Raw genomic sequence first — 11,538 nt, 5'->3', positions numbered from 1 at the left:
GGATAAAGGGAAGAGGAGTCATCAGAACTCATTCCCAGCCTTCTGGTTTCAGTGACTGAGGCAGCACTCATCCCTCTAAAATCCTTATGGAGTTCAGGAGGAAGAACTGCTTCAGGAGGGAGATAATAAATTGCTTTAGACTTGTTAGGTAGGAGGTGATGGTGGAATATTTATTTATTTATTTAGTCGTTCATTTATTTATTTGGGCTGTACTGGGTCTTAGTTTTATCGTGCGGGATCTTCGTTGCGTACACAGGTTCTTTTAGTTGCTGCATGCTGACGTCTTAGTTGCGGCATGCAGACTCTTAGTTGCGGCATGCATGCGGGATCTAGTTCCCTGACCAGGGATTGAACCTGGGCCCCCTGCATTGGGAGCATGGAGTCTTACCCGCTGGACCACAAGGGAGGTCCCTGACAGTGGGATATTACGTAGAAGTTATCTGCCAAGCATTTGGAGATATGTGAGTAGGAACTTGAACAGAGGTCAAGGCCATCTGTAAATACAGGCTTGGAACTCATCCAGAGCTAAGCAAAGTTACAGGCATCTAGGATGTATGTGTTAAAGATTCTTGATTACAAGCAACAGAAACCAAATCTGGCTAGAAAAGAGTCCAGTGTGGACTTCTATTCAGAAGAGGCAGGGACCATGGTGGTTCTGGGGATCCAGATGGGAAGGATTCATAAACAATCTTATCAAGCTAGGATGAGTCAGCTCCAACTACTTTCCCCATTCCCTTCAAGTATTCAAAGTCCTGGGAGGGGATCCAGTGAGCTTGGTCCTATGCCCACCCCTTGGCTAGAAGAAGTAAAGACACCTTGTCATTCATTCCCAACAGGGTGACATAAAGCAGAAGTGATTCTCCAAAGGAAAACAGATCTGGCAATCAAAAGACAGGGAAGAGATGCTGGGTGGTCACTCCACTGGGAGAGAGTGTGTGAAGGAGAGGAGAGAGCTGAGGGCAGACAATAATATAGCACCCACATACGGGAGGAGAAGGATTTGATGAGGGAAAGACAAAGGCTGGCTAAGGAATTGGAGAAGAGAGAAAACAGGCAAAGGAATTTCAAAAATGGGCAAAACACCAGAGTTATATGCTGCCAAGAGATCAAGGGTGATAAAGAATGATGAAAAACCACTGGGGTTGGCATGGGAAGTTATTAGTAACCTTTGAGAGAGGCGGGGGCGGGGTGGAGGAAGAGAGAGAGGGAGGAGACAGTGATGCAGGTAAGAAGCGAGGGCAGAGAGAGTATAAAAGAAAGGGAGGCGGGCTTCCCTGGTGGCACAGTGGTTGAGAGTCCGCCTGCCGATGCAAGGGACACGGGTTCGTGCCCTGGTCCGGGAAGATCCCACATGCCGCGGAGCAGCTGGGCCCCTGAGCCATGGCCGCTGAGCCTGCGCGTCCAGAGCCTATGCTCCGCAACGGGAGAGGCCACAACAGTGAGAGGCCCGCCTACCCCCCCCAAAAAAAAGAGGTGACATCCTTGTTTGGTGGTAAAGGGAAGAAGAGAAGAAGAGCTAGGTTGTTGTTTGAAGGGGTCAGCATCACAGTGAGCCTCAGCACCTAGGGCTTCCCATCTTCTCTGGTCAAATATAAGTAGAAAATAATCCTCAGTCCAGCACTTACTGACGTCTTTTCTCTGAAGCCGTTGGTGAAAAGTAGCGACGAGAGTGGGAAAGTGTGAACTGATGCTCTGGTTGAGTCTGTTTCAGAAGTTACAGAAAGAGGAAACTGGAATTATTTGAAAGCCAACTTGAAAGGGAAATAAAAAGACAAAAAATACCTATTATAAGCTTAAAAAAAGAGTTCATACCAATGCAACAGTCCCAGAAACTAATTGTCTAAGTGAACTGTTATAACCAGTCTCCTTTCCCCTGGTTGAAACCTTACGAAACAGCATTCGCATCTATAAAGTTGTGTAACAAGTCGTCTTGTGGTGAAATGCATTTTAAGTAGGGGTTAGATAGGAGAGGAGCAACTATTATTATCTTATTATAGAAACATCAGTAGCTCTTCCAGACAAAACACCATCACCCATTGGGAGTTAAGGATAGCTTTTACTTAAATACAAGGTCATACTGTTTGGGTGTATGAGGGAGCAATGGGGGTGGGGTGGGGGGATTTTCATCTTCTTCCAAAGCACTCAAAGCTGGACCTCTTCCAAGAGAGGAAATGAGACTAAATAGATCATTTGTTTTATTCTGTTTGGGCATTTCTTGCGTTTCTCCCAACTGCGGCTTATGGACACAAAGCCAAACTCAGAGACTGGCTGGAGCTGGCTAAACTCCAGGTCACTTAAAAAAAAAAAAAATTAAGGAATAAACCATTTGAAGCTCTATCAGAGGATTAAGGCAAGCCACACAATTGAGGGACAAAATGAAATTCTGCTGTGAATGTGAAGTTGTACAAAAAGAAGCAGGTAGGAGCATTAACCGATTTGGATTTCTCAAACAAGACAGGAGGGAAACGCCAATTGAAAGCACACACCTATGACAAATCCATTTCAACAAGGGTCATACACCCTCTGGTGTCTGAACTGCCGCTTAGGGGCACCAAGTGAGGTAGGAACACAGCTTCTTTGGGGCAGCCCCTAAGATGGGGGTCAAAGTGCCTGGTCACTTGAATGTTGTGGAAAGCTTGGGAGATTGCTTCTGTACCCTCTTGCTGGCATCGGGAAGGCCGGTCAGCAGTCGCCGTGCACATTCTGTAACAAGCATAGTTGGTATTCCCAGCATAGCCCACTGGCAGAATGGGTCTTTGTCTTGAATCACTTCCCTCTGGGAGACACTCAGTGGCAGTCCCATCCAATGTCCAAGGAGAGAGAAAGGCCCATTAGTGGTTAGGCATAGTTTAGCATATTAGTTAACACTGCATCCTGTCTGATTTCAGAACTAAGAAGTCATGTACAGTATTGCTCAAAATGTTCCTTCAACAGTACTGGGTAGGGCAGGGAAGTGAACAGTCAGAGGTAAGTCCCAAAGATTTCTGACTGTCTTTTACAGATGAAGAATCTGGACCCTCATTATGCTCTAACTGGGAAAATAAAACATTCTTCCCCTTTAAAAAAAAGTTGGTTCCAATAAAACAAGAGACCAAAACCCTTTAACATAATCTTTGTTCATTTCTGGGCTTCCCTGGTGGCGCAGTGGTTAAGAATCCACCTGCCCATGCAGGGAACATGGGTTCGAGCCCTGGTCCGGGAAGATCCCACATGTCGCAGAGCAACTGAGCCCACGTGCTACAACTACTGAAGCCCATGTGCCCTAGAGCCCGTGCTCCACAACAAGAGAAGCCACTGCAACGAGAAGGCCGTGCAAGGCAACGAAGAGTAGCCCCCGCTCTCCATAGCTAGAGAAAGCCTGAGCGCAGCAACAAAGACCCAATGCAGCCAAAAATAAATAAATAAAATAAATAAATTTATAAAAATAATATTTGTTCATTTCTTTCAAAATTTTAGAGTAACTTTACTAAAAATTTGAAATGGCAAATAATTACCCAAGGTGTTTGAGACATGAATCAATGTATACATGTTGATATACTGATTGTGATATTACACAGTAGTCTTGCAAAATGCTACCCTTGGGGCAAACGGGACAAAGCATACAAGGGACCTCTCTGTGTTATTTCCTACACCTGCATGTGAACCTACAATTATCTCAATAAAAATGTTCAATTTTAAAAAGTGATAAAGATAGAAGTGGATGCAGGGAATCGGGCAGGCTTTCATAACCTGGCTTCACCCACTTCTTGGTTCTATAATAGTTTGTTTCTCCACTAGTCCCCTGAATGACTCCCTTCCAGCTGAAAGACGCTGGTCCTAGCTTCTCAAACACACCAAGCTCAATCCCACCTCTGGGCTTTCTCCTGTAGCTTCTCCCATCCCCACCTCATTCTTCCCAGCTCCAGCTTGCCTTCCCAGATGAGACCAAATGATAACACTGTCCCTGGAGCAGTCCTTACCATGTTAACAGTCACTTGGCACTTGTCCACAAATATTTCTTGAGCAAAGACTATAGGTGGAGTGTTGGCTCCAGGCACCAGGAACCAGGTGAGTTAGAAACCACATTCAACTGGTTTCTCTTCCTTCCTTTCTGGGAGCATACATTCTAATGAGGAAGTGTGGAAAAAACTAGTCAAGAAACAAGTAAAAAAAAAAAAATCAAATCATGCTGAGGACCATGAAGAACGTCATGGGTTGGAGAAAGGCGGGTGACTTGAGCTCAAGTGACCAGGAAAGGGTTTCTAGAGAAGGTGACATTTGAGTTGTTGACCTGAAGTAAAAGGAAGCTGTCATCAGGAAGATGGTGGGGAGAAACAAAGCATTTCAGGCAGAGGCAACAATAGGAAAAAGGATTTTTATCCTGCCTGTAACTGAATATGAATACTGGGCATGAGTGTAAAGCAATGAAGTGGGTTTTCTTTTTGTGGACTGTGCTTCCTTTTAATTTTAGGGCCAAAACTCCCATAGCATGTTTCCCTATATGAGAGGCTGTGAATACCCTTCCAAGATTCCAAGTTGCTCTAATGAGTAGATGCAAGCTTAATTCAAGGCTGTGTCTTAGGAGATTTACCATATTTCTTTCTCACAGTCGGGGCCGTGGGCCTGCTGGTGAGGGTTCTGCACTGTCTAAGGGCAACATAAATTATGCCATTAAAGTTGGGTACCTACAAAACTAAGCTGATGCAAAGGCGGGCCGCATGCAGGAGATCTGGGTCATACAGCTGGGAGCAGGACGGTAATTTGCCGCCGGCCTCTGGGGTCTGTGCTTCTCTGCGGCGCACGAGGTCCCATCGGCTGTAGTAACCGGCTGGGAAGGGCCGGATTCCCAGGTCTCTGCGGGGTACCTCACGCTGTCACCGCAACCAGGAATCCAGTTTTCTGGATCCCCTGGTCTGCCTTTTGCCTAAGGCGACCAGCTGCGTTTCCTCTGTTCGCGAGGCCGGGAGAAGTCGGCTCTGGGGCACCCGGCGAAGAGGTTCGAGGGGTGATCTGTCCCTCCCCGGTCGCGACCTGGCACCGTTATCCCCATCACCCGGACCGGTAGGCACGGTCCCGGGGCGTCCCCCTGTTTCTCCCGGGGAGGGGGGCAGCCCAGACGACCAGCCCTGCGTCCCTGGGACGCGCCGCGAGCCCTTGGGTTCCTCCCCCTCCCAAACCTCCCCCCCGCCCCCCCCCCCCAGCCTCCGAGCCCGGCGACCCACGTGCAGCCCAGGCCGGGCTGGTGCCGCAACTCGGGGTCGGCGCGTCTCCCGGCTCTTCTGGGCGCAGCCCCGGGACGGGGACCCGCGGGGGGCGGCCTCGGCGGGACGGCGGCGGGAGCGGGGGCGCCCCGGAGTGCGGGCGCGGGGACGCGGCGGCCGCTGGCACACAAAGGAGGCGGCGGGAAGGCGGGGCGGGGCGGGGCGGGGGCGGGGGCGGCAGGAAGGGGCGGGGGCCGCGCGCGCCGAGATAAAGCCCCCGCCGCCGGGGCCGGCCCGCTGGCTCAGTGGGGCTGCCGGGCTGCTCGGGTTGCGAGGCGTGTGCAGGCGTCGCCGCCTCTTTCCTCCGCTGCCCCTCCTCGCCGCCGCCGCCGCCGCCGCCGCTCTTCCTCCTCCGACTCCCCCGCCCCACCAACACCCGGCTCCGGCTCGGGCCGCGCCGCGCTCCGCGGCCGCCACCTGGGGATCCCGAGCGAGGGGCGGTGAGTACGGGCTGCGCTCCCCGCGGCCGATCCCGGGCGCCCGGGGCGGGAGGGGCGCAGCAGGCGCTGCCCGCCGCGCCGGGGACGGTCCCGGGGCTCGGCGCGCCGCCGGCTCCGCGCGGCGATCTTGCGCCGGGCCGGGAGGCTGCGGGGCCAGCGGGGCCGGGGGCGCCGGTGTCGAGGAGGAGGAACTTTCTCAGCCTCCCCCGGCCAGGCTGCCTCGGTCAAAGCTGCGTGCGCGCCCCGCACCCGTGCCCGGCCCGCGGGGAGCCCAAATAGGACCCGGGCGGGGCACGGAGGGGCCGCGCCGGCGGGCCAGGTGTCCGCGCGGCCGGGAGTCCTGGGGCCAGCGTGTCTGCTGCTGCCGCCGGTCCAGCCTAGCGGGCGCCCGTGACCCTGAACCTGGGATACCCAGGTACTCGCGGGCGTCCCCTACCCCGTACTTTGCGTGTGCGCCGCCTGTTCGCGAAAGACAAACGGACTCCTACTTGTTACCGCTGCCTGAGCGGGCTGGGGGTAACCGGTGATTTGGGGGAGAGCCTTTAAATTGGCTTCTGGCAACCGATGTAAGCCCATGGAGCTGATCTTTGCCATTTTCATCGTCTGTAGAAATGGGAATTGCAATGCTGATCAGTGCCTACAGGTAAGGTGAAAGTACTCAGAAATTCTGGGCGGAATTAGGTGTTTAATTTGCCTACAAACTGAGTGCGGAGGGAAGACTTCTATTACATAAGACAGCACTCCACCTTCAGGTATTATGGAAGATGCTATTGAAGGTTTTAGTGTTTTAATGAGCGAAAAATAGTCTTCGTGTGTGTCTCTCTTGAGAAATCTCGAATGCTGCTGTGTCTTGCTTTGACTACTTCGCAGGGAACGTTTTTATATTTATATTATTTATATTTAGCATCAACATAAAAAGCTGTTTGAAGGTTTGACTTCCTCTTTCAAGCCAGGAAGCAGTTTGCTCCTCTGAACTGTTCAGGAACAATTTACGTGATAATTTTATGCTTCGGAGATTTTATATCGGAAAGTTGAACACAGATAACTGGGGAAAAAATGTAAGCATTGCTAATTTGTATATCTAAAGCACACTTCAAAAATTGAAGATACTTTCAATGCTGACTGCATATCTAAATCAGTAATTATGTACTGTTTGCAGTATTTCAGCAAAAAATTTTCTTCAGCTGTGCAAATGAAGGTGTTAGCCTAAATCATCGAAGGCTTCTCTCAACCCCAAGTTTTGATACTTTCTTAAAATCATGTTCAAAAATATTGTACAGTGCAGGGCAATTACTGAAGGTCATCAAGATGTCGCCTATCTCTTATTCTTTAAAAAAAAATGAATCTATGCAGAAAATTTCTGCCTCCCATGAATTCACATAGTAGTGTAATTTGAAAAGGACAGAAATGATTCAATCTCCAAAGGACAGTAATTTTCAGTTCCACATGAGTGATTAAATACTAGTCAGAGATTGTTTGAGGTGGCAGAGTGGGAAATGAGTGGTGACCTAGCCAGGTCCCAGCTACACTTCTCTGTGGCTGTTCTCTGCCAGCTAGTCACTCTCCCACAGCATGGGAGACTTTGGCCCGTGGGCTTTCTCTCCTCCCCTAGTCCCACAGTCCATGTAGGGGATGCTTCCGATTCCTGCTTCCTTAACCATCTCGACTCCAGTGACCCCCAACCACTCCAGCTACTGGGTCCTCTACATCCAAATCTTGCCCTCACCCAGAGACGCTCAGCTTCTGAAATCAGCATCTCAGTGTCTCTGCACCACAGGCTCCTTCCTTCCAGGTTGCAAACTGGTACTCCCATGGCAACTCTTCTTGAACACAAGAGATCTGTTCCTTTCCCTCCTTCCAGTTTGGCAGGTGCCTTTCATGGCCCACTCTAATGAGAAAGTAGGGGTCACCAGTTTGAAGTCTCCCCGCGTCCTACCCCATTTCCTTCCTACAGATTTTTCCAGATTTACCCACATCCAAGAAATCTTCTTAAGCATCTGTTGTGTCCAGGCACTTTGCTAGGCCCTGGTGTATGGTAAATGTAGCCGGTCGCTGTTCTCTTGGAACAGTCTTTCCTGTGGCAGCAAACAGACACAAAGAAACCTAACTATGCTCTAATAAAATAAGAATAAGGCAGAATAATAGAAGAGAAATCAAGTTGGGGCAGGGACTTAGAGAAGGTTAGAGAGAAGACTTTCCTGTGGCAGTGCCTCATGTCTCCCAGTGAACTCTTTTCTTTTTTAACAGTGTTTTTAAAATGCCATAACCTCCCTTGTCAATGCACCCCCAGCTCACCTACAGCCACCACCTGTCTTCCAGGCTTCTTAAATGAGTTAACACTTCCCCAGGCTTCCCTTTTTTCTTAACTCTCTGCAAGCTGGCCAGAGACTCCCCAAAGTAGGAGAAGACCCCACAACTCCTGCATGAGTGGTCCTGAGCATGTGTCCTAGACCTCTCTGCAGCATCGGATACGGATCTTTCCTCTTTTTCTGATGGATGCTTTTCTCCTTCCCTAGTTGCCACCTCCTCCTGGTTTGCCTTCTGCCACCCTGGCACCTCCACCACCTCCTGGGGTGACCCAGGGCTCTGTTCTTACCCCTCTTCAGCTTCATGCAGAATGTTTGGGATACCACATTCCCACAGCTTCCACTTTCACCAGTACGAAGTGAGTCCCAGATTGGTACCTGCAGCTAGTTACCTAAAGTCTATGCCCTTTAGGCAGAAAAACCCACAGTAAGTCGAAAACTGATTTTAGTTCTCATCACCCACTCCGTACCTGTTTCAGCCTTGACCAAAATTTATCCTTTTTTTTTTTTTTTTTTTTTGCTGGTGACTCGGCTGTTTACCAAGGTGCTAAAGCAGGAACCTCCCTCCCAGGGACGCTGGGCTCCTCCAGCAACCGCCTGCCGCCCGCATCCAGTCACCGAGTCCTTCTCGTGCTGTGAAATCCCATAAACCTCTGCTCTAGTCACCATGGCCCTGCCCTGCTTTAGAGCCCAGAAGTGGCAAAATGGTGGCCAGTGTGCCAATTCCAGCTGGCAGATGTGTTGCTGGCTTGAACACAACTACACAAAAATCGTGTGAATATTTGGAAATGTTACGATATCACTTGGATTTATAGCTCCTCTTAAAAACCAGGAGGCCTGGAACCGGAGGCCTAGTTCCCACGTGGCAGCGCTTGGCTGGCACGGAGCTCCCAGTGCCTGGCCATGCTGGAGGCTGCTTGCTTCCCGCTTCCTCTTGCACCCGTGGTCCCCATTTACAGCAGCTTCCTAGCTCCCGTGGACTTCCAACCATAGGCTGGGGGACTGTCAACAGCCCGGGAATGCTGAGTGCCTGACTGCACCGTTTCCTGCCTGGTCTGTTGCACTAGCTTTGCACCCCTTTCAAACCATCATCCACATTGCTTCTGGGGCTACTTACCTCAGGGCCCTCAAATCCGAATCTGCTTGTGTCCCTCCTGATAAAAACTCAGTGCCTCCCTCTTGCCTTGGGGACAGACCCCGACTCTGAAGGAGTAGCTGTGTTGCGTCACAAGCTAGGTATCTCAGATAGAAAGGTGAGCTTTCTATTGACTTTTTAAGGTGATGTACCTGCATTTCTCAAAATGCTTTTGAACCTCTATAAGGAGGGTCGCTAATATGTAATTCCAGTGTTTTCTCACCCTTACTGAGATGCAGTCTCTGCTGTTTATAAACCGTTTCCACAGGCCTCACCACCTTCCCACTGCCTCATAACCACTCTGGAAGGAGACGGGGCAGGGTTGATTCCACATCCCAAGGCACGGGCTGCCCCAGAAGACCTCAGCCCTTGGAACATGGCGGAGCCCATTTCACATGGTGTCCAGAGTCATACAGTATGTCCCCAAGGTCACTCAGCTGCCTTTGGGCAGTCCTGTCCCAGAAGTCCTCAGCCCTCAGCCAGGGAACTTTCCACAGTGCCCTGCCCTGCTCTCCTCCCTAGCAACTCCCCAGACTGCCGGCCATTTGTAATGACAGAGTCCAAGCTTTCTTCAACCCTTTCCCACCTCCCTGCCTTGTACCCTCCCGCAAACTTTGTTCTCCTGCAAAACTGAACTCCCTGCAGACTCCTCACACCATGGCGGTGCCCTTACTCCCCGCCTTGGCTCCTATGGGACCTCTGCCTGGAATTCTCTTTCTCCATCTTCTGCATTCATTGTCTGGCCAACTTCCCCTTTTTCAAGACTCATGTCTAGTATCACCTGTTCCAAAAAGTCTTTCCTGAAGACCAGTGTCTCCCAGTCCCCTGTGGCACACGTGTGGTGTGTGCACACACATGTACATCCTACCAAGTGGATGCCTCTCTGACGGCGGTTACTGTGTCATAGCAACATACTCTACCCACCAGATTCTTAGTGCCGTGAAGTCGTGCCTGTGTTCTGGTTTCATTCGTACCAGCAGTGGTGCGTGACCCAAAGGCATTTAATGGCTGTTGAACTAAACCATATTCATATTTTTCATAAGTTTGCTGCACACTTTATGAAAGAGAGCTTGTCTTTGGGGCTTAAAGAGGAGCTCTCCTCCCAGACCTCTACCCCTGGTGCCGGATACTTCTGCATTTAATATATATCTTCACATTAAAAAAAAAAAATCTTTGATCAACCATGTCTTCTAAAAGACAGAACATTACCTAGAAAAAAGCAGAAGTCTAATACAGAAGTGCTTCTGTGTCTGTGTTCACTTCAGTTACCCTCATCCGAACCCTCTTTGGCTTCATTCTGTCTTCCTTGAAGTCCACTGGCTGTACTTCGTATTTCACAGTTTATACAAGGTAGGAGAATACCTTCTGGTTTATTTCCATTAACCTTCTCGGTGAGGGTGATACATGCCCTCTTGCTGACCCTTGTTTTTCGTTTTGTTTTGTTTTTCAGTTTTTACCAGGGCAGTTTTTTGGCTGTCTTAAGCCGGGTTTGGTGGAAAGAGCCCTGGGTTGGGAGAGGGTCTGGGCTATGCCACAAACGATTTACATAGTTGACTGTCTAGAACTTAATTTCCTTGCCTATACAATGGGTGTGTTGAAATAGTGATCTCAAAGCTGCCTTATTTAAAGAAACAATTTAACTTCTTGGCTAATTTTCCTTTCTGACCCAGCTTTCTCATAAATATCAGGCCTAGGGGAAATTTTTTCTTAAATGCATTGTTTTATGTTTATCTACATGAAATTCTTCTCTTTCATTTTCCTTCTCTTTTAAACCTAAGAAATATATATTCAGTTTGGTTCTTCAGGACTTAGAAATAGCATTGAGGCCCAACATGAAGATTTATTTAGTTTGTATTCCCACTTGGAGGCATTTATAAAAATGTTAAATAGATTGGGTCCCATATACTTGGATCTTCTTTGCAAACCACTGTTTCCAACCATAAATGTGCCCGTCTTCTCTTTCCAAAACCATCTTTCCTCATGAGTAGATTGCACGCCTGATCTAAAAATCAATATTGGGTTTTAAAAAAATACCCTTAGGTATGAAATGGAGTGAAATGCAATAAACTACATCTTTAGGTTATTTCTTTTCTATAAGTTCACAGTTTGTCTAAGAACACTGAAAGACTAGGCCAATTTTATTTCTCTTTTGAGAAATGCTACCTTTCACCCAATGGGACAAGTCAATTTACACAGTAAATGATTCTCCCCTTATTCTGCTGTTAGATTTCTAGGTCTGGATGGAAGCCCAGCCCAGAGAAGTTGGCGTTCCTTCTGCGACTCTTTTTGTACATGGGGATGGCCACGGAGCCTAAGCAATCCTCTATTTGTAATTCCATTCATGCATCTGGACAAACATTTCATCTCCACTTCACCCTTGAATTCCTTCAAAGGTTGGGGTGGACACCCTAATCCAA

General features: G+C 49.2%; 1 protein-coding gene and 1 long non-coding RNA gene across 5 annotated transcripts in view; one reads left to right on the top strand and one right to left on the bottom strand.

The window, feature by feature from the left end:
- Positions 1–1,443: 1,443 nt before the first annotated feature.
- On the bottom strand, positions 1,444–5,386 carry LOC117200964 (uncharacterized). 3 transcript variants are annotated; one of them, XR_007478247.1, is made up of 4 exons: positions 5,202–5,386; positions 4,669–4,833; positions 2,487–4,105; positions 1,444–1,702 (listed from the first exon to the last, which is right to left on the bottom strand). It is a non-coding gene; the product is annotated as an uncharacterized LOC117200964 (long non-coding RNA). The 3 variants fall into 3 exon arrangements; XR_007478245.1 differs by lacking the exon at positions 4,669–4,833; XR_007478246.1 differs by lacking the exon at positions 5,202–5,386 and having other exon boundaries at positions 1,464–1,702; positions 4,669–4,920.
- SERPINE2 (serpin family E member 2) overlaps positions 5,023–11,538 on the top strand; it is a 73,434-nt gene continuing 66,918 nt past the window's right edge. The window contains exon 1 of one of the 2 annotated variants that reach the window (XM_033426603.2): positions 5,023–5,040. The gene's annotated coding sequence lies outside the window, so the exon portion shown is untranslated. Of the gene's footprint in view, positions 5,041–5,435; positions 5,681–11,538 lie in introns of those variants that run through there. The other variant, XM_033426613.2, reaches the window with a different exon arrangement.

This window comes from Orcinus orca, chromosome 7 (assembly GCF_937001465.1).
Source record: "Orcinus orca chromosome 7, mOrcOrc1.1, whole genome shotgun sequence".
NCBI lineage: Eukaryota > Metazoa > Chordata > Mammalia > Artiodactyla > Delphinidae > Orcinus > Orcinus orca.
The sequence above is the reverse complement of the archived record's forward strand: the minus strand, read 5'-3'. Positions and strand labels throughout refer to the sequence as shown.